The sequence below is a fragment of the Balaenoptera borealis genome, assembly GCF_965194805.1.
Source record: "Balaenoptera borealis genome assembly, chromosome: 9".
NCBI classification, from domain to species: Eukaryota; Metazoa; Chordata; class Mammalia; order Artiodactyla; family Balaenopteridae; genus Balaenoptera; species Balaenoptera borealis.
In genome coordinates, this window is record NC_138873.1 from 110849132 (window position 1) to 110870719 (window position 21588).

A 21588-nucleotide genomic window follows, 5' to 3' on the forward strand; every position below is an offset into this window, starting at 1 on the left:
TTGGACCAGAAGCCACAGGAAGCATAGTCTTCTCATGTGCCAGAGCCCAACCGGAAAGAACATTTAACCCTCTGCTTGTGTACGTCTGTCGACAGTTCACTGCCAGAGCAAGTCACGTGGCCGCACATCAGTGAGAAAAGAAAATGTGCTTTGATTCTCTTTCTGCACAGTCACACGGCACGTGGCGCAGCTCTGGAAAAGCAGGGAGTGTAGGGAACAGTAGTGCAGTCTGCCTTGCTCCACCTTCTAGATCACAGTCACAAGCCTTCCACACACAAAACACCTTAATTCTAATGATCTGCTTTCCCCCAAATCCCGGAATTATCATTAACTTATGGTATCAGGTTCAAAGTCCAGAATTGTATAGTTTAGATCAGTTCTCGATGCAGCTCCTCCTGATGTGGAGACTTGTGAGTTTAAAAGAGAAGTTGTTTAATCCTCCTCCACCCCCCTGACCCCTACACTCCCAACACACAATTGTGAAACACAGGTAGGACAGTCACAGTGACACTGCATTCACAAGGGGACAGTGAGAGGCATGGAGCAGTCACTGGTCCCTAGCAGTTCTGAAATCCTTCTGGACCAGTGTTACTGGGTCTCCCTACCCTGGAGGAAGGGAATAGCCCTTGACCCCTTGAGGTACTGATGCTGCTCCCTGGGGATTAGCCAGGTAAGAAAGGAGGTTGTATCAGTTATTGTCTTGGTGAACGTATTCAGAAGCCATCAGGATTTTCAAGACAAGGAAAGAAAAAAGTTTTCCTTTCGATTTATTTTTGACACTTTTTATGCTTCTTTAATATGACAGCACATAGGTCTCCAGATTTGTAAAGTTCTCAGTAATATGTACACATATTCTTTCCTTTATTTTATGAAAAAGAATATTTTATTATTTTTTTAATTGAAGTACAGTTGATGTACAATATTATGTAAGTTATAGGTGTGCAATATAGTGATTCACAATTTTTAAAGGTTATACTCCATTTAGAGTTATTATAAAATATTGACTATATTCCCTGTGTTGTACAATATGTCCTTGTAGCTTATTTTATACCCAGTAGGTTGTACCTCTTAGTTTCCGCACCTGTATACTGCCCCTCCCCCCTTCCCTCTCCCGACTGGTAACCACCAGTTTCCTCTCTATATCTGTGAGTCTGCTTCTTTTTGTTATATTCACTTGTTTGTTGTATTATTTAGCTCTTTGACTAGGTGATATATTTTAATGGCCCAAACATCAAAAAGTATACAAAGATGTATACACAACAAGGTACTACTGTTTAGTACAGGGAACTATATTCAATATCCTGTGATAAACCATAATGGAAAAGAATATGAAAAAGAATGTATATACATATAACTGAATCACTTGGTTGTATAGCAGAAATTAACACAACATTGTAAATCAACTATACTTCAATAAAAGTAATAAAAATGTATACAAAGATGTAACGTGAACAATCTACTTCCCAATATATTTCCATTTTTCCTCTCTTTATTTTAAACAGAAAATAGTATTGTGTTATACTAAAGGTGTTTTGCAATGTTCTTTTTTCCGGTTAACATATTTTATAGATTTTTCCATATCAGTACAGAAAGAGCTCCCTTATTGTTTTTTAGAGCTGTGTATTATTCCATTGAATGAATATACATAATTTTATTTATTTGTTTACTTATTTATTTATTTATTTTTTAACCATAATTTTAAATCAGTCCCACATTAAAGGACAGTTAGTGTGTTCTGAGTGTTTTGCTGTGACAGATAATGTTGCAATGAATAATCATATATAAGTCTTTTTACACACTGGTGAGTATATTTGTAGGAAAAAAAATCCAAAAGTGGAAATGTTGAGTCAAAGTGTTTATGGGTTTATAATTTTGAAAGAAACTACCAAATTGCCTTTGATGGTATTTCTAACAATATTACTCCCACCAACAATATAGGGAGAGCCTCTGTATTTACAGCCTTACTGGAAATGTGGCCAATTTCCTAACTGAAAAATGAAGTTGCATTTCTTTTATTATAAATGAGGAAGAATTTATTTCATGTATTTAAGAGCTATTTGTATTTTTTAAAACATATTACCTGTTCTTAGACTGAGACCAAGTTCCACTGAGCTGTTGGATTTTTTCTTACTGCCTTCAGTAGATATTGACTAAGGAGCTGCATATATATCAAGAAAATTAGTCCTTTTTCGGTTATTGGAATTGCAAATATTCTTCATAGTTATTAACTTTGCTTACAGTTTTTTTTAAAAGACTATTTAGAATTTTATTTGTTTTTCTTTAATATGTGGCCTAATTTATCAGTTTTTCTTTTGTGCCGTCTAGGTTTTGTGTAGTAGAAAAACCTTTCTCTAAGTTTATAAAAAGAATTCTCATGTACATTTCTTCTTGTAATTTTATTGTTTCATTTGTTTTGTTACATTTAGTCTCTGATCCTTTTAGAACTTGTTCTGGTGTATGTGTGAGATAGAGGCCCAGCTCTTTTCTATATAGCTACCCAGTTGTCTACACCACTTGTTGTATAGTCCATTTTTTCTCCACAGATATGAAATGCTACTTTTATCATATACCAAAATTCTATATAGTTTGGTGTCTACTTCTGAACCTTTTTTAAAATTTTCCATCTCTACTCAGGCATGCCGTCTTTCCATATTGGTTTAATGACTGAGGCTTTAAGGTGTGTCTTATGTGGTAGAGTTACTTATTCCTCATTGCTCGTTTCCTGAATTTTCCCGGATGTTCTTGTTTATTTATTTTTCTATATAAACCTTAGAATGAACTTACTGTGTTCTAGGGAAAAAAAAATACTGACTTCTTTTGGGTGCAGTTACATTTACAAATTAGCTTTGAGAAGACAAATGTCTTTAGAGTGAGTTTTTCTATCCAAGAACATAGTATGTGTTTCTGATTGTTCAGGTTGTCTTTTATGTCCTTTAGAAGCCTTTTAAAAGTTTCCTTCATATGGTTCTTGCATATTTCCCATTAAGTACTTTTCTTTCAGATTCTTCTTACGGCTTAGCATATGTGACACTGAGAAGGAAGGGAGCTGTTTTAACCCTGGCTCTACATCCAGATTCCTGAAGGATTAGTACAAACAGACAGATAACGTTGTAAGAAAGCAGACAAAAGTTTTAAGTGAAAATGAGGGGACAGTTGGGAAGGTATGGCATATTGGGTGTTAACTATCTGTTGTCATCCCATCCAGCGAAAGCCACCAGACGAAGCACAATGTACATAGAAAGGCCCTGGAAGACAGAACAGTTGTCATTTAGAAGCAAAAAGGAAATGGATTTAAGAATTTGTGTCAATTAGGCTTGGCTGCTTATAACAGCTCTCCCAAATAACAGTGAGTTTCAACAAGATAGAGGTTTATTTCTCTCTCTTGTACATACATTCTGGGTGTTGGCACTCCAACATTAGTGGGATAATTCCATAAACATCAGTGATCCAGGGTCCTTATTTCTTTTTCTGCTACTATTCGTAGTGTGTGATTTCCATCGTCAAGTTGGCCTCGTGGTTCAAGATGGTGGCCAAAGCTCCTGCCAACGTGCACTTTTCAGGCATGAGGACAAAGAACAGGGCAAAAGTGTGTGCCCCCAAGCTGATCCAACCCTCTTCTAAGACCTTTCAGAAGCCCTACTCTTTTTCACTTCATCCCATCCTTATCTGTACAAGGGGCTGCTCTCGAGAAAACAGAGATTCTGTTACTAAGGAGGATGGGGAAATGGATTCCAGGGAGGCAACTTCTGGTCCCTGACAGGACCAGTAAACATTCTTTTTAGAATTTCCTCCTCTAAGTGTATTGAGAGGGGGCAAGGAAAACACCTAGAGGGATAATAAGTGAATAAAGTGAGTACAGTTTGATTATTTTTTCACCTTTTAGGATCATTTTAGGCAACTTAGTGTTGAGCTAAGTCTGAGCTGGAAATCACTGCTTTGGGCTTGCAGTTTTAACTCTAAAATGTTTTCAGGAGGAATTGAACCTCATGTTCTCTTTTTCTTCTTTAGAACTGAAGCACCTCAGTAATTAGTTAAAATATAGTCCCCAAAGGGCACAGTTTGTACAAGGCTCACAAAGAGGGTTAAGACGTAGTCTCTGCCTTTGGATTCAAAGGGCTTCCAGAAAATACAGGTGATGGTTTTTTCTCTTCGGAAGCCACCAGACTGGCCAGAGTTGGGAGCAGCTTCCTGATGGGGAGCTTGGGTGGGCTCTGGAGAGGGTTTCATCCTGTGGGTCTTGTAGACGGGATTGATGTAGATTTAGTGCATAAACAACAGCGTGATTGTTTCTGCTTGTTTGTTTTTGTATTATTGAACTGGAATGAAATCACATTTAATATTGACTTTATTATGTTTTTACTTTATCACAATACCTATAGGTAACTATTGTTTCATGAAACTTGTCTCAGATTTGTGTTGGGGGGTGGAGATGGAGAATATTAAATGTACTACTTACAATCTGGGTGAAAAAAATGCTTCCTTAGAGGGCAAACATAATCTGTCGATGAGCGAGGCCTGAGGACATTGATGTCTAGGTCCCTCAGACTCGAAAGAGCCCCCCCCCTCACCTGGAGGAGGGATCCGGAGCCTGCTTTCACTTCTCAGAGACTCCATCCAAGATCCAGATATTCTGGTGTGTGAAATAATTTTATTCTGTAAATGACTATAAATATACCAAAATATTACATTACATTTCAGGTTCTCAACGGTAGCCATTCAGTATTTCTCAGTATATCCCAAACTATATGCAAATAAACTAGTAAGACTTTCAATTCACATAGTCCAGGAACAACCTTACTTTTATTATTATTTTTGGTTCTGCTGTTGTATTGAATTTATTATATTACTTTCCATGGTAAATTACAAGAAATTGCATGGTAGCACAGAAAAAAAAAGAGTTTTAAAAGGAATTAGGGCAACCAAGATGTCTTTCAGTAGGAGAATGGAGAAATAAATGGTGGTACGTGCAGACACTGGAATATTATTCAGCACTAAAAAGAAATGAGCTATCAAGCAATAGAAAAACATGGAGGAAACTGCAGTGCCTATTACCAAGTAAAAGAAGCGAATCTGAAAAGGCTACACAGTGTATGATTCCAACTATATGACATTTTGGAAAAGGCAAAACTATGGAGACAGTAAAGAGGTCAGTGGTGTCAGAGACTGGTGGAGGGGGGGATGTGTAGGTGGAGCCCAGAGGATTTTTAGGGCAGTGAAACTACTTTGTATGATGCTATAATGGCGGATACAAGTCATTATACATTTGTCCAAACCCATAGAATGCACAACACCAAGGGTGAGTCCTGATGTAAACTGTGGACTTTAGGTGACCATGACATGTCAGTGTAGGTCCATCAGTTGTAACAAATGGGCCACCTGGTGGGGATGGTGACAGTGGAGAAGGCTGTCCATGGGTGAGAGCAAAGCCTACATGGGAAATCTCTACATTTCTGCTCAATTTTGCTGTGAACCTAAAACAGCTCTAAAAATAAAGTCTATTTAAAATACTTTTTAAAAAAGAAATTAGGGATTAATATAAGAATTGTGAGAAGGGTGCAGTTGTGGGGAATTGTAGAAATCTGTTCTCCAGCTTCCATGGAGTAACTGCTGAAAAATGCTGAGAATAGTGCTGCATCCGAAGGACAGAAGCCACCATTTGTGATGTGTTGCATGGGACCAATAAATAAGACAGAAGGAAAAATTTAAATCTTACCACATCCTGTTCTATCAATGACCTTTCCACTCACGGCTCATTTGGTGTTCCTCTACTTGGTCTCTATTGATTCTGAACTTCTTTCATTTCATAACAGCAACTCGGAGCTTTTGCGCTCCACTAAATTTCATTTTTAAACCTATTCTTCCTTAGAAATGATAATACAGACGCCACTCTTACAAGCACAACATTGAAAGAACATCAAATCCCCTAAATAATTTGTTCCTCTCTCAGAGGAGGCAACGGAGCTGCAGATGGTGTGCTCAGTGAGCCGACAACTTGGACCCGAGAAGCTATTAATTCTCACAGCAGCTCTTCTGCTATTTTATGGTCCCAGGAATTGATGTCATTCAGAGTCAACTTCATACACTATAAATCTATAAAATGAGAAAATAAAATTCTCTTGTATTTTAAGAATACTTACAGCGCTATAAGCTTAGGCTGTTGTATTAGTTATCTCTTGCAGTGTAACAAATTACCCCAAACGCAGGGGCTCAAGGCAACATGAGTTCATGATCTCAGTTTCTGTGGGTCACGAGGTGTCTGTGCACAGCTTATCTGGGTTCTCAGATCCGGGTCTCACCAGACTGAAAGGCAGTCGTGGGCCACCAAAAAAACTGAAGTACTTACCAAAGAAATAGCTTTTCCCAATGTTTATTACAGTAATCCCATAACCTTCTCAAAAAGTTTGAATTTCTGCCCTGGATAGAGTAGCATCTACAGAGACCCACTCTAGTTTTTCCATTCCAATTGCCTTCGGTTCACAAATATTTATTGAGTGCCTCTTATTTGCCAGTTCAAGGCACTGGACACGTGAGATGAATAAGAGGACCTGATCATAGGGAATGAGTGGTCTTGTAGTGAAGCAGGTTGTGGGAGGGACATTAAGGGAGGCCAAGTCTGAATCGTTTTGAGAGGAGGAAAGAGACTCAGAGTGGTTGCCAGGATCAGTTTGTCTTGAGCGAAACTTCCCTACTAGTGAATAACTGGGCATCCTCTGCAAATGATAGATTTGCCATGGGCAGCTGCTGTATCCGGAGACTACAAAGCAGCCAGCCAAGGTCATCTGAGTCGACAAGGACCGTTCCAAGGCTGAAGGGCTCACATGAGATTCTCAGTGAAAGACCCGGTGCAAGGAGCAGCTTCATGACAATGTTATCATTGGAATGTACTCATGTTTCCCAGCCCACGAGGAGGATATTCTTCATAGAGGATCGAAGGTGGATGAAGACTTTTCCAAGCACAGTTACACAGATGGAAGGAAAGTCTTAGGAAGGAGAACTGTATGCTGAAAGTATCAACAAACTAGTGGCCCCATCTGGTACCTTGGACTCTGCTAGAACCCTGGGATCTTAACTGCTGCATCCTGTCAGCTCTCATGTCCTCCTCCAGCCCTTTCCCCTGTCCTCTAAGCACGACTTGATTGATGCCAGAATTGGGCATCTCTGGGGAGGCAGACCTGGGAATTGTTCTGGGATGATATTATGTTGGAGATTATGTTTCTGACTGAGGAGCTTGCATTCCCAGTCTTGCAGTGTGATGAACCCTGTAGCAGGAGCAACAGGTGGAGGTGCTTCCTTCCAGAAGGGCTTGAAAATGTGAGGCTGGCATTGGGTCTTCTTTCGGTTAGGGAAGAGGGTCTGTGATGGGAGTTTGGATGGAGCAGTCGATGCGCTAGTCCTTTCCTTAAGGGGATGTTCAAGAACGTTGAATTGGGAATGAATTGAACTTTAGCTGCCGCTTAAATGTAACATTGCCCAGTAAACGGGCTCCCAGAGGGAGCTCCAAGGCTAAGGTCTCGAGTATCTCCTGCCTACAGGAGATCCCGCAATGTTTCCTTTTCTGTTGCCTTTCTAACAGTAATGGGTCACCAGGAAGACTGATTTCATTGAAAGGATGGCACCCCTCAACTTTCTTCCCCCTTTACGAGGCAGCCTGTAAGAAAGAGCCTCCAGGGTGAATGACACTCAGTCTCAGATGGGGAAGCAAGAGTCCAGATGTCTCTTAGGGCATCATTTCTCAAATCTATATGCTCATATACATCCCCTGGGCACCTTGTTAAAATGCAGGTCCTGATGTAGTAGGAGAGGGGGGTGGAGTGGTGAGAATTTGCATTTCTAACACGTTCCCAGGCGATCTGCAGACCTCACTTGAAGTAGCAAAACTTGGGAGCTATAGAATAAGGAAAACGTACCTTAGAAGACATGATTAGGGTCTACATACACTATAAAGCCACAAAATTAGAGGAGACTTGGCTTATCCCGTGCAGCTGAAGTGAGAATTTAAGAACTCTTCAGGAAGACTCACAGATCAGCAAGGAAAAGACAAAATCCAAGCAAATACAGTTTGCTGAAGCGAGTCTCTAGAGAGGGCATCGGGAAAGGACAAGAAGTCTGGCAGTGGCTGGAGAGGTAGACAAATCAAACTCCATTATCCGCTGACTCTGAAGGATATGATCTTCTGGCTGAAATTTTAGGGGTCACTTAATTCCAGCTCCACGCCCCCCCATGACCCGTCCTGTTCCCACACACTGGCTCTCAGATGCTTCCATACAGTAGGGAAGCAACTGAAGTTTCCTGGCTTGTGGATAAATTTTAGGTTGTCAAATATTCATAGAGCGATTTGGTGGAGGCGGGGTGGTGAGTGTGAAATCTCCCTGGGGGAGAATAATGATGGAAGGCTGGTTAGAAAATAGCTTCAGTATCCTTTCTTGTAAGAGGTCATTTGAATATTAATGCAATGCAACTCAAAGGTCACCAAAGAATTTGTATTTCTCTTAAAACGATATGCGGCCAAACTTCCCTTGTGTAACAGATGCCGTCGTAATACTGTCGTAGAAATAGTTTTCAAAGTTCGTAAGGGCTGCAGAAGTTCTACTTGATCTGCTCACGTATACAAATGTGACTTGCCCGGCTCCTCTTTCTACTGCTATTTATATCAGCTGCCCTCCGGGAGATCAGCTTTCTTCACAACATCGGATATAAATAACCACAGTTCTCTTAAGTATGATCTGCTCAAGATTGCCAGGTAACATAACTGGTATCTGCTTACTTATATTCATGATTTGTCAGTGATATGCTTTGTTACTTATATAAGTTAATACTTTTCATATACAATTCAATAACCATTACGCCTTACCGCAATGATTGTATTAAAAACTTTACTATTCTTAGTGAGCAGGTAAGTTGAGTTTAAACACTACAGGGACATTCAGAGACAAGCCCAGTGGAGGTCTTTTGAGGCCATGCCCTTGAGCTGGAATTTCTGTGAGAGACTTCGGTCAAGTACAAATGCAGAAGTGAGCATACGTACCCAATAGGTGCAGCTGTCTGATGTGCCTCAAGTCTGTTGTGATGTCTTTCAAAACTAGGGAGTGTGGGCTTCTGCTTCTTTTCATGCCCCTTACACTGTGACTAAAAGAAAGCTGAAGTATTCTTGCTTCTGTGAGAAAAATCTCAGTCAACAAAAGCTGGGATAGAAAACATTTTCACGGGTAAAACCAACCTGTAACATTTTCATCTTAAAATTGTTCACGTTGAAGGCTACTCTGTCTAGCTTCTGCATAAGACTCTTCAAAAACCTTTGATCATTTAGACCACTTTAGATGTAACTTGATCTAAAATGCAGTCTCGACCTCAGGTCATGTAGCAGCAATCATTAAATACTTAGAAAAATTAAAGATCAAAGTATGAAGTAACGGTAGAAATGTAGCAATATACATAAAAGCATTAATAAATAAGCTATAGTTTTTCTCTACTGGTGATGAGTCCAAATGTTATTAAATCTAATTAATGAAATCCTTCATAATATAAATAATGTATTTCATTAAGTATTCTTCATGATTTTAGTCATTAAAATGTAATTTAATTATGCTAATAGAATTTTAATGGAATTTAATTTAATATTACCACGCAGCTTCATAATTTGAATTTTAAAATAAATTTGTTATAAATACAAGCCCACTTTATTTTCATTTTTCATTATAGAATATAGTGGATGAAAACAGAGCATAATGGCAATTTCATAAATTCAATTTATTAACGTCTCTAGTAGTGACCATACCAATGTTATGCTGCAATAAACATGTACCCTGTTAAAATCCAGATATCATTAGGAATCTGTTAGGACTATGCTTGTGTTCACTTTGTATCTAATACAAGCAGCTTATAAAGGAGAGAAGCCTGGAGCTGGATGCAGCTTTCTGCTTTGTATTCTTACCAGGGCTGTAGTCTTAACCTTCTATCTAGTGAACCCTGCCCATCTCATGGACAAGTCCTAACTGAAATGAAAATAAAGTATTGGATGTAGTATGAATTGTTGTTTTTGCTGCCCTCATGATAAGCCAGGTTTTGCAGCAATAACAAAAGAAAATCAAAGCCCCACATCTCAGTGGCCTGAAGAGCAGATGTTTGTTTCCCTCTCTCCTGCTGGTCTGCAGGAGCTTGGTCGGCTCCTTACGCCCTGCGAGGCCCAGGCCAATGGATGCTCCAGCCAACCTGTGCTTCCACAACCACCAGCCGAGGGGAGGCTGCCAGCAATTATGTCCTGGCGCTTAAGCCTTCCTGCCAGACAGGACACACCACCGACTCTGCTCATGTTCATTGGCCAAAGCAAGTCCAAGGCCACACCGCACTTTACAGGGAGTGGAGAAGTCCGGTCCACCGGAGGCCTGGAAGGAGGGGGTCAGGCACACCTGTGACCAGTGATGGGCCCTAATGATTATCGCAGGTATTTTATCCTGGAACTGGAGCTTGTTCATCCTGACATGGATTGAGTGAAGAAATTAGGTTTGTCTTGCAATGGTAGGGAGGACCATTATGTAACTTTCTACTCTGAATTGTGTATATGTGCACCCAAGACTTGAGAAGAGAAGATGCTCTCATATAAAATAAATAAAGATCAGGATACATTTTTTGAGACATATACACAGTTATTAGGAACATGTTATATGTATGTTATATATATAAAATATACTAGAAATATATATAATATAAGGAATAGTTTATGTTTATATACTAAAAAATATATATATACACTAGAAACGTATATTATTTATATTAGGAACATTTTGTATATATATACACTAGAGATATATATATTATATATATCTCTAGTGCATATATATAAAAATATATATACTAGATATATATTAATATATATACTAGAAATATATATATTGAAAATATATATTATATATAATGTATATTATATATACTAGAAATGTATTATAATATATATGTTATATATATATATACTAGAAATATATATACGTATATATTAGAAAAAATAGTAAGAAAGACAGAGGGTCACCGTACTTGCTAAGGCGTTCTATAGCGAGACTGGGGAAGATTTTTCGGAGAAACACCAGTTTAGAACTGGATATTGAAAAATGGGAGGGATATGGATTTACGGAGAGGAAAGGATGAACTAAAATACAGAGAAGAAAAATTCAACACAGAATTTCTGATTTCTGGGCTATTCTTAATGAGCACATTTATGTTGTTTTTGCTAAAATATCAGTACCTTTTACTCTAGTGACTCAGCTTTTCTGTCTCCGTTTCTCCTGCACTTTGCCTTATTGCTTTGCCATTTAAAAGCCTAGCAGTGAGAGGGATTTTGGAAAGTGTGTCTATTTCTGTGTGCGCAGTGGCTCCTCAAAGCTGGAAAGATCCAGTGAGGAATCATTGGCTCCTTCATACTTTTGTCACCTCTGATCTTTTTTTTTTTTTTTTAATAAATTTATTGTATTTATTTTTTTTTTGGCTGCATCAGGTCTTTCTTTGTTGCTGCATGCGGGCTTTCTCTAGTTGCGGCAAGCGGGGGCTACTCTTCGTTGTGGTGCGCGGGCTTCTCATTGCGGTGGCTTCTCTTGTTGCGGAGCACAGGCTCTAGGCACACGGGCTCAGTACTTGTGGCTCGCAGGCTCTAAAGCGCAGGCTCAGTAGTTGTGGTGCATGGGCTTAGTTGCTCCGCAGCATGTGGGATCTTCCTGGACCAGGGCTCGAACCTGCGTCCCCTGCATTGGCAGGCGGATTCTTAACCATTGCACCACCAGGGAAGCCCCTGTCGCCTCTGATCTTAATTGCTTGAATTGTGCTGTCTAGACTTAGCAATGCATCATAGTATCAGATCAACAAAAGACTAGACTGAGTGTTTGAGTCAACTGGGTGTAACTGTCACACTCTACAGTCTCAGGACCCTCCCCCCAGGGTTCAGCAATCAAGGCCAGGATCGGTCGGGGTACTTGCAACTTTTCCTTAGTTTTACTACGTTTTAGCCTCTATTAATGGGAGAATCGCAGTCGTGCTCTCTTTAAACTGAATTAATACTTTGCTATGGAATTAAAGCAACTTTTGGAGATAAAAACTAGGTGCTGCCTTGATGCTAGTCATAGTGAATGTCCCACTCTTCTTAAAGGATGGAGCTGTGTTTGTTCTCTAGAGTTGCCATAACAAATTACCACAAACTGTGTGGCTTGGAACAACAGAACTGTATTCCCTCACAGTTCTGAGGCCAGAAGTCTGAAGTCAAGGTGTGGGAAGGTCATGTTTCCTCTGAAGGCTCCAGAGAAGAATCTTTCCTTGCCTCTTCCCAGCTTCTGGAGATTCCCATCAATCCTCAGCGTTCCTTGGCTTGTAGCACATCACTCCAGTCTCTGCCTCTGTCATCACATGGCTCTTCTCCCTCTGTCTCCCCTGTGTATCTCTGTGTCTCTGTCTTTAAATTTTGTCTCTTCTTCTGAGGACACCAGCCATTGGACTGAAAGCCCACTGTGACCTCACCTGAACTATATTACATCTGCAAAGACTCTATTTCCAAGCAAGATCACATTGACAGGTACCAAAGGTTAGCATTTCAACATCTTTTGGAGGGACACAGTTCAACGCACAACAATGGCATTATTGAAACTTTCTGTAATCTGTGGCACACTGCTTACAAGACCCTGTGGAATGCCCCCTCTCCCAGCCCCAAAATCCACGACTTAGACTAATTTCATCAAGGAGATTCCCCTTGCTTCTGATTGCCACTTTATTTAAAATTCTGCAGCATTGTTTAGTTGCCCTAAGACCGAGTTCCTCGGTAGCAGTTCTCTTTCTCATGATTTTCTCGGTGAGACTTGTCAAACTTTCACCTTCCATTTTTAAAGCGTCGGAGGCAGTTCAGATGAACCAGAGGAGACATGCCAGTGATAAAGGGTGAGTCATTCTTCTCCCCCGACCCCCATTTCTGGGATCTGCTGACAGATACTAAGGGTAGCTGTCATTGAACTAAATCTGAAGCAGTGGTAAAAGAAAATAAGGCTTGCACTGCTTTTAGTGAAGATACTTGGAATTGCTTTTCCCTCTTGCTTTTCAACTTTTACTTGGATACAATTAGCTAAACACTGTTTTTTTTAAATCTAAGGGAAATTTTGGAGCACTGTCTTTTCATTCAAAGTAACATTAATATAATTTTGCATATAGGAATCAGGAAAGTAGTTAGAAAATGCCGTTTAGGCTAATAAATTGAGACTCAGTAGAGCCGGATAATACAGTAGTTCCCCCTTATCCACAGTTTCCCTTTCTTCAGTTTCAGTTACCTGAGGTAAACTGTGGTTTGAAAATATTAATTGGAAAATTCCAGAAATAAACAATTTATAATCTTAAATTGCACCCCAGTTCTAAGTAGCGTGAGGAAATCTCATCCCATCCCGCCCGGGATCCGCAGCCATCGACATCATCCTGGCTCCCTGGTCCAGCATCACCTGAAGCAGATGGTCCTTCTGACTCCTCATCAGAAGGTCAGCAGTAGCCTAGCACTAGGTCACGATGCCGACGTCATTCACTCACTTCACCTCAACATGCAGGCATTTTATCCTCTCACATCAGCACAGGAAGGCTGAGTACAGTACAATAAGATATTTTGTATCTTTTGTACATAACTTTTATTACCGTTTATTGTTATAATTATTCTATTATGTTATTAGCTATTGTTTATCTTCATCTGCCTAATTTATAAGTTAAACTTTATCATAAGTATGTATTTATAGGAAAAAACATAGTACATATAGGATTCAGTACTACCCATGGTTTCAGGCATCACTGGGGGTCTTGGAATGTATCCCTTGAGGATGAGAGGGGACGACTGTAAATTGAGACCCGAGAGCATCCTTTTATATTAAACTATGTTACTATGTTAAAGTGATACACGCCATACATTATATATACTAATGTAGTGGTTGCCCACAGGAGTGAAATGACTTGATTCTATCTAGCAGAACTGCAAACCCTTTCAATTATAGTAATGAAATCTGATGTGTTGTAATGTAATCCTGCCTAGGAGGAGACAAGGGTATGAATTTTGAGGTCTCTTTAGGATTATATTACTTTATAATTCTTATATTTACCTGTCCCTAGTTCAGGGAGCTTTACTTGGCAGCCTGTTACAAATGAGGATCTTGAGCCCCAGCCCAAACCTACTGAATCAGAATCTGCATTTTAAGCAAACTGTTATATAGAGAATGGATACACAACAAGGTCCTACTGTATAGCACGGGGAACTATATTCAATATCCTGTGATAAACCATAATGGAAAAGATTGTTAAAAAGAATATATACTTATGTATAACTGAATCACTTTGCTGTACAGCAGACATTAACACATTGTGAATCAACTCTACTTCAATACATTTTAAAAAATAAAAATTAAAAAAAGAATGTGCATTTTAACAAGATCCTCAAGTGATCTGAATGCATATTAAATTTTGAGAAGCACTGATGACTTGACTATACCTAAGAGATGACTAAATTCCTACACTTTCTCTTCCATAGTTTTTTTTTTTTTTTTTTAGCTGCTGTTTATACCTTCGTCAAGAGATATGAGGCCCCTGACTAATAAAAATGCTTTTACTAATTACTTTGGGTGAAAATCTCATTAAATCAGGCAAATGTTCTAGAAGAGGCTGTAAACAGATTTTCATAATGGAGAGCACAGTGGATTAGAAAAACCAGCCCCTGTCAACACCACAGACTTGCCAGGAGAGCTCAGTGGGAACAAGAGGGCCCCAGTGTTGCAATGAAGCAAATCAGAAGTGTCTAGTGTGCCAGAGAAAATTCATGTTATTCCCGCACTGGCTGTGACATGTTCACACATGAATGTATTTCATTCAGAAAAAGTCAAAGCTCTAGAATGGCACAGTCTGGCTCTATGAGAAACAGATGTGTCATGGTTCACCCACCCCCTGACCACCTGTGGTTTTGCCCATGACTCGACTTTCTTGAATAAAAGGGAGTTAACTCTTGGATCTAGAACAAATTCTAAATTACGGATTTATTTTCTTCCTCCTCATATTTCTCCTCCTTGCTCATTGCCATGACAGAACTTTACAATTCAGAGAAGTTTGAATGAACTACAGAAGGAATTCTCAGTGCTCCAAAGCATTTTCTTTCAAAGGCAGGTCCTGGCTCTGATATTTAGGTTGAGGTTCTGTGAAAAGTTCAAACAGAATACCAACTTCTCCAGCCAATTAGAGAGACTGATTTTTGTTTATACTTTAAAGCCACCTGGGTGTGAGGTGTTTTCACTTTCTGCTTATTTTTTTAGTCGAGGGAAGGCATTATTCTCATTCAGAAATATGCTTTGGATGCCATTGGTCATTCACTTAATCTTCAGCTACCCCCGTTCATGGAATCGTGTGGACAAATTAAAACCATTAATATTCCGCAAACTTTAGTCCCTGCTGTTAAAACTCACCCTCAGCCACTTCTTCCAGCTGCTTACAAGTAGCCAAAAGGAAGGATTTGAACGTCATTACGATTTATTTCTCCTGCCATGCTCTGCTTTCCATTCCACCCAAAATGGGCAGGGAAATGGTCCCAACATAGGTAGGTGGATGGAAAAATACAAGGCACAAAAGCCCACAAAGAGAATAATCAAGCCCTCAAGAGTCACTGACAGTTTTTCAAAATGTTTTCATTTCCATTTATGTAATCAACTTAGGGTTGTTTTGACATACCATTGAGGCCTTTGGTTTTTCTTTTCATAGAATATTTCTTTGTTTCTTCAGAAAGCATTATCTAATTAAAAGCAAACATATACAGTAATATAACCTGTCCAGGTAGTACTCGCCATTCATGGTCCAGTTACAATTACAATGACAATACTATCCAAAAAAACAAAACCTTTTTTTTTTTTTTAAAGGAAAGTTAGATTTATTCACTAATATTTAAAAATATAACATCCTCCTATCACACATACGATGTGATGCCTGATTCTTTTTTTTTTTCCACACACACACACTGTATTTTATTTTTACAAGAGATAAATAGACTGACACCAAGCATTGTACATGGCTGACCACAACAAAAGCAACAATGATTGCAATTACCAAACACGAAACACACTCATACTATGTCATAATATTGACATTCAGTCCAGTAATCCTCCACTGTAACAGCTCCTTTACTTTGCAGTGAAAATTGATTTGTATATTCTTTGCCTCTGAGTCCTTGTGGGATTTTTTTTTTTAATTCAAACAGAAAGTCACAAAAATTATACTCATCCTCATCAGTTCACTCAGCCCCATGTAATTAATTTTTTCTTTCATCTTGATCTTTTGTTAGCACTTTTATGAGTTCATCAGTTTTTCATTAGAGTTCTGAAAATGCTTATTCATTCAGTTCAGCAGTACAGTCAGTTACCAGAAACCTGTACTTGTCAGAGTCTTTTCCATGAATTCCTTGAAGATGAAACCCTTTTATAGGAACATATTTGCAAAAGCATCAGAGTACACCCAGAACTGTCTGTAAATGACAAAAGACTTAAAAATGATCACGGTTAAAGATTTGATGATAGTTCATAATAATGCAGTTGACAAGAAAATTAGTTATTTCTGAGATATACATTTTAAAGTAATAGCTAGGATTATGACTTATAACATTATACCAGAACATATAAGATTTTTAGAAATTTCATGTAATGTCTGAAACATTTACATTAACATATTTCCATACAAATAACCCAATGAAAGTTTAGTATTAGCTGTTTGTTTGTTTTTTTATACTGCAGGTTCTTATTAGTCATCAATTTCATACACATCAGTGTATACATGTCAATCCCAATCGCCCAATTCAGCACACCACCATCCCCACCCCACCGCAGTTTTCCCCCCTTGGTGTCCATATGTCTGTTCTCTACATCTGTGTCTCAACGTCTGCCCTGCAAACTGGCTCATCTGTACCATTTTTCTAGGTTCCACATACATGCGTTAATATACGATATTTGTTTTTCTCTTTCTGACTTACTTCACTCTGTATGACAGTCTCTAGATCCATCCACGTCTCAACAAATGACTCAATTTCGTTCCTTTTTATGGCTGAGTAATATTCCATTGTATATATGTACCACAACTTCCTTATCCATTCGTCTGTTGATGGGCATTTAGGTTGCTTCCATGACCTGGCTATTGTAAATAGTGCTGCAGTGAACATTTGGGTGCATGTGTCTTTTTGAATTACGGTTTTCTCTGGGTATATGCCCAGTAGTGGGATTGCTGGGTCATATGGTAATTCTATTTTTAGTTTTTTAAGGAAGCTCCATATTGTTCTCCATAGTGGCTGTATCAATTTACATTCCCTTACAAAACCTTTTTTGAAACCCATAATTACTTCATTATTTATAATTTTTAAGTTGAAATGCAAATAACATGGAATTGAACTTCCATAAAACCTTGGTCTGTATATCTTGCTGTCAAAATGCTATTCAGAATAACACATGGCAAATTCTACATGGTTTTTATAAATGGGGAAACTTAAGCGACAAAGAAGGAAATAACCTGGCCTCAATGTGAGTCATTCACAAACGTTGGAAAGAAACTCCCAAATGCATCTCCTAAAAGAGTGTTTTGTGGGTTCACATGCACTACGTATATCCAGAGTGAAAGAATGCCCTGGAAATAAATAATCTGTGAAGTCTGATGATTAAGTATTAATTATTTAATAATAAAGATTTACTAGAAACCAAGTGCAGTGTCATTTTAGATTTAGTTTTCAAAAGAGAAAATATTCCATTTCAACACACAGGTTTGGAAACAGCACAACTTAAAGTTGACTCAGGTCAGATAACCCTCAGTGAATTATCAGTGTACTTTGGGAATATTTTTTGAACAATAAAACCAGATGATGGCAGATTTTGGTCACAGGCTGAGCTATAGAAAAGTAATGAGCTTTTGTTTTTCAGTTGAAATGGTTTTTCATATTGCCACAATATGGTGCTTTCTAAGTCCACTTGGTTAAAAAAGCCACAACCCCGATAATTCAGAATGTAAAGCCACCCTATGATCAAGTATACATTTGATACATTAAAATCACTGAATTGGAAATTAAAAAGCTCTGAATTAAATAGATACATAGTTCTTAAAAGCCTGATCCATTGGTCACACTTACACTGATCTTGTATCTTGTAAGCAAAGTGACAATGATACCAAGTGTAATGTGCCCGAGATCAGTCCTTTTACCTGATTATAATATCCTAAAACAGACTGTACCGTTACATCCTCCCACTTCCATCCCTTCAACGTGTATTTAGTGACTGTCACCAATGTGTGTCACTCAAAAATATACACCTTCAGGGTATGCCGGTTGACCAAAGATATTATTCTAGATGTTCACTTGGACAGAGCTGGCACTGAGTGCCAAAAAATGGCTGACACGTTGTTCCTACCATTAAGAAGCCTACGATTTGGCTCAATAAAAAAAGCTGTCCAAAATTAGCTTTAATACAAGAAGGATTATCCAAGGCAGTGGTGGGGGAGGGAAAGGCATAGATGAGGAGTAAGAAACAACATTTGAACTGGATCTTAAGGGATAGACAGTGCTTTTGATAGAAATGTTGGAAGACAATTCCAAGGAGCGGGGCCAGTGTGAGCCAAGGCACAGACTCAGGAAAGTCCAGGGTGCATTCAGGTAATGTATCATCTGGTAGGATTTGGGCTCAGAGTGGAAAAGGGGACTAGAAAATATGGATGAAAATGTAGGGTGAAGCCAGATTTGAGACAGCTTAACAACACACTGTGGAGTTAAGACTATTCCTGTTGGTAATGGGGGACCACGAAAGTATGTTTGGTGAGTTTTTCTGTCATCAAGTCATATTCACATAGGTTATAACAAGGATAAATGTAGAGAAAATATGCATACTTGGAATACAAAATCATCAAATAGCTTGGGTCACTTGAAGTTATCAGTTTTGAAAATCAGTAATTGTCAAATATCATTAGTTTTCACCTTAATAAATTCATCCTTGAATCAGAAATGTGTATTTTGTCTTTAACTTGTTTTATGAAAAGACGTTCTTAAAATGTAATGTAATTAAGATTGAGTGAGGCATCACTGTGCTTTAGTGAAAAGCGCTGGATTGATTCTACACTTTTTTGGACCACCTTCTATGTCCTAAGCACACATATTACATACCTCTGTTCCTCACCTGGTGCTAGATTCCTATAAAGGATTAATTATGGTCAGAATGTTTATTAAGTTTCCCCAAATCATTAGCAAGTAAGTGATAGTGTTCAATTTCAGGGTTACATCTTTTGCTTTTTGTATGTTTGGGACTTGGGCTTTGATATCTGCTGCATATGGGGGCTAAGCTATTTCTGCAGCATGGCCAGGGATTCCTTAGTGAAAAATCATAGGTGTGTTGAGCGAATGTCCTGAATTAGACACAGAATCAGGTCCTGGGTGAACAGCGGTCGCCAAGAAAGACATTGTCCTTTTTCTTGTGGAGTTTATATTTGAGTTGGGAAACAGATTTTAAATTATTTGTACTGGGAGACAGATTTAAAAAAAAACACTAATTACAAACTAATTGCTTCTCTCAAGTCAAGCTGTGTGCTACAATTCAGAGTACAGGTGAGTATAAAGTGTGTAAGAGGAGTATCTTGATGCCAGGGCAGGAAGAATGGCCTCAGGCGTTTAAGCGAAGACCTGAGGTTGAGTAGGCGTTAGCAAGTAAAAAAGATAAGAGGATTTTAGGCAAAGAAAATAGCTTTTCCCTATTTTTGCTTTCTTCAAAAAGTAGCTCTATCTCAAGGCAGATGAGCTGGGCAGTAAAAGCCAGGGTGCTAAGAACATATTAGTTTCACCCTGGCCCCGCCTCCCCCACTGACATGGGCGCCATCGTCAACCTCAGCACCACCGCGGTCCATCACGCAAACAGCATCGCCACACCCGCCTGAATTTTCTCCCTCCTACTAGGCACGCAGTCTATACTGACAAACTGGGACAGCCAGTACGTGTCAAGTAGGAAACTAGATGAGATTATTCCGAAGCTCTGTTTCTGTCCTAGTAATCTGTGACACTTGTGTTTCTGGTCCTTATACTGCTGTCATTTGAATAAGTGGTTTTATCAGAAACAGGGCACAGCTTGCCGTGACAAAGGGCAGGAAGGGAAGAATCAATTGCTATAGATTCTTCTAGATTCTAGAAGAATGATGTTTGAAGAGACAGGAAGACTGTGCCCACTGTGAACGTTGGGATGTTATTTATAAATTAATAATTAAAATACAATGCAATTTCTCACTTGCTAAGATGATGGAAAATTTGCTTTCGTGTAAGAAAGCTTTTAATTTATTTGTTATTAAAACAGACAAAAGATGTCAAATATTAACTTAAAATATGTAGGCTAATAGGAGAAAACTGTGAGATGTAGGGGAAGAAATTGTGGAGTCAATCTGGTTTTTGGTTACTTTTCAATCCTTTCTTTATTCTGGTACTGAATTCCTGAACAGAGCAGAATTCATACTCCAGCCCCTTTATCTACTGTTGGTTTCATTTAGAGATCTTTTCCCTCTGAATGTTCCACAAAACACAAGTCCAATACTACTGTATTTCTAGGTTTTGGTGACTATGAATAAAACTGCTATAAACATTCTCAGAGAGGTCTTTGTGGGGTATTTTATGTGGATAAAGATGTAGAAAAGATAATCCCGGGTTGTATGGTAAGTGTATGGTAACTTTACAGGAAACTGCCAACTATTTTTCCAAAGTGGTTCTATCACTCTGCATTCCACTCAGCAAGGTGAGAGTTTCGGTCCCTCAGTATCTAGACCAGCACCTGGCAGAGGCAGTTTTTGAAATTGTAGTCGTTCTAGTTGCCGTATAGCGGTGTCTTATTGTAGCTTTAATTTGCATTTCTCTAACACCTGACGGTGGTGAACATCTTTGCATGTTACTTGCCACCCATTTCTCTGCTTAGGTGAAGTATCTTTTAAAATATTTCGCCCATTTTTTAAATGGGTTCTTTGTTTTTCATTATTGATTGTAAGAGCTCTTTATAAGTTCTGAATAGAAGAGTTTTTAATGTGTTTTGCAAATATTTTCTCAGAATCTATGGCTTCTCATTTTCTTAGCAGTCTGTTTTCAAATTATGTAGATTCTTTGAGCTTTCCTACATAGACATCATGTGGTCTGCAAATAAAAGACAGTTTTATTTATTCCTTTCTGATCCATGTACCTTTTACTCCTTTTTTATACTTTATTGCATTGTGTGTTTGTTGTGGGTGCCCTTTATCGAGTTGAGGAAGTTCCTTTCTATTCCTAGTTTCCTGAGGGTTTTTATTGTAAAGGATCCTGAATTTTGTCAAATGCTGTTTCCATATCCACTGAGATGATTATATTATTATTAGTGCAGCTGTTGTCAGTCGCCGAATATTGACTCAATCCTGCATTTCTAGGAGAAAAGCACTTTGGCAGAATATATTATCTTTTTTCTGTACCACTGGATTTTTGTTGTGTTTTGAAAACGTCTTTTATATCAGCGATTCTTAACTGGGGACAGTTTTGCTTCCCAGGGGACATTTGACAATGTCTGCAGACATGTTTGGTAGTCACAACTAGGAAGA

The 21588-nt window shown here is 38.7% G+C and overlaps 1 protein-coding gene and 1 long non-coding RNA gene across 5 annotated transcripts in view; both read left to right on the top strand.

Annotated features, from left to right (window-relative positions):
• KCNQ5 (potassium voltage-gated channel subfamily Q member 5) overlaps window positions 1–21588 on the top strand; it is a 567647-nt gene that overhangs the window by 103547 nt on the left and 442512 nt on the right. The gene's annotated exons all lie outside the window — the stretch shown is intronic.
• Window positions 13264–21588, top strand: part of LOC309634748 — a 171717-nt gene continuing 163392 nt past the window's right edge. The window contains exon 1 of the long non-coding RNA XR_014248401.1: window positions 13264–16262. This is a non-coding gene — a long non-coding RNA (uncharacterized lncRNA). The remainder of the gene's footprint in view (window positions 16263–21588) is intronic.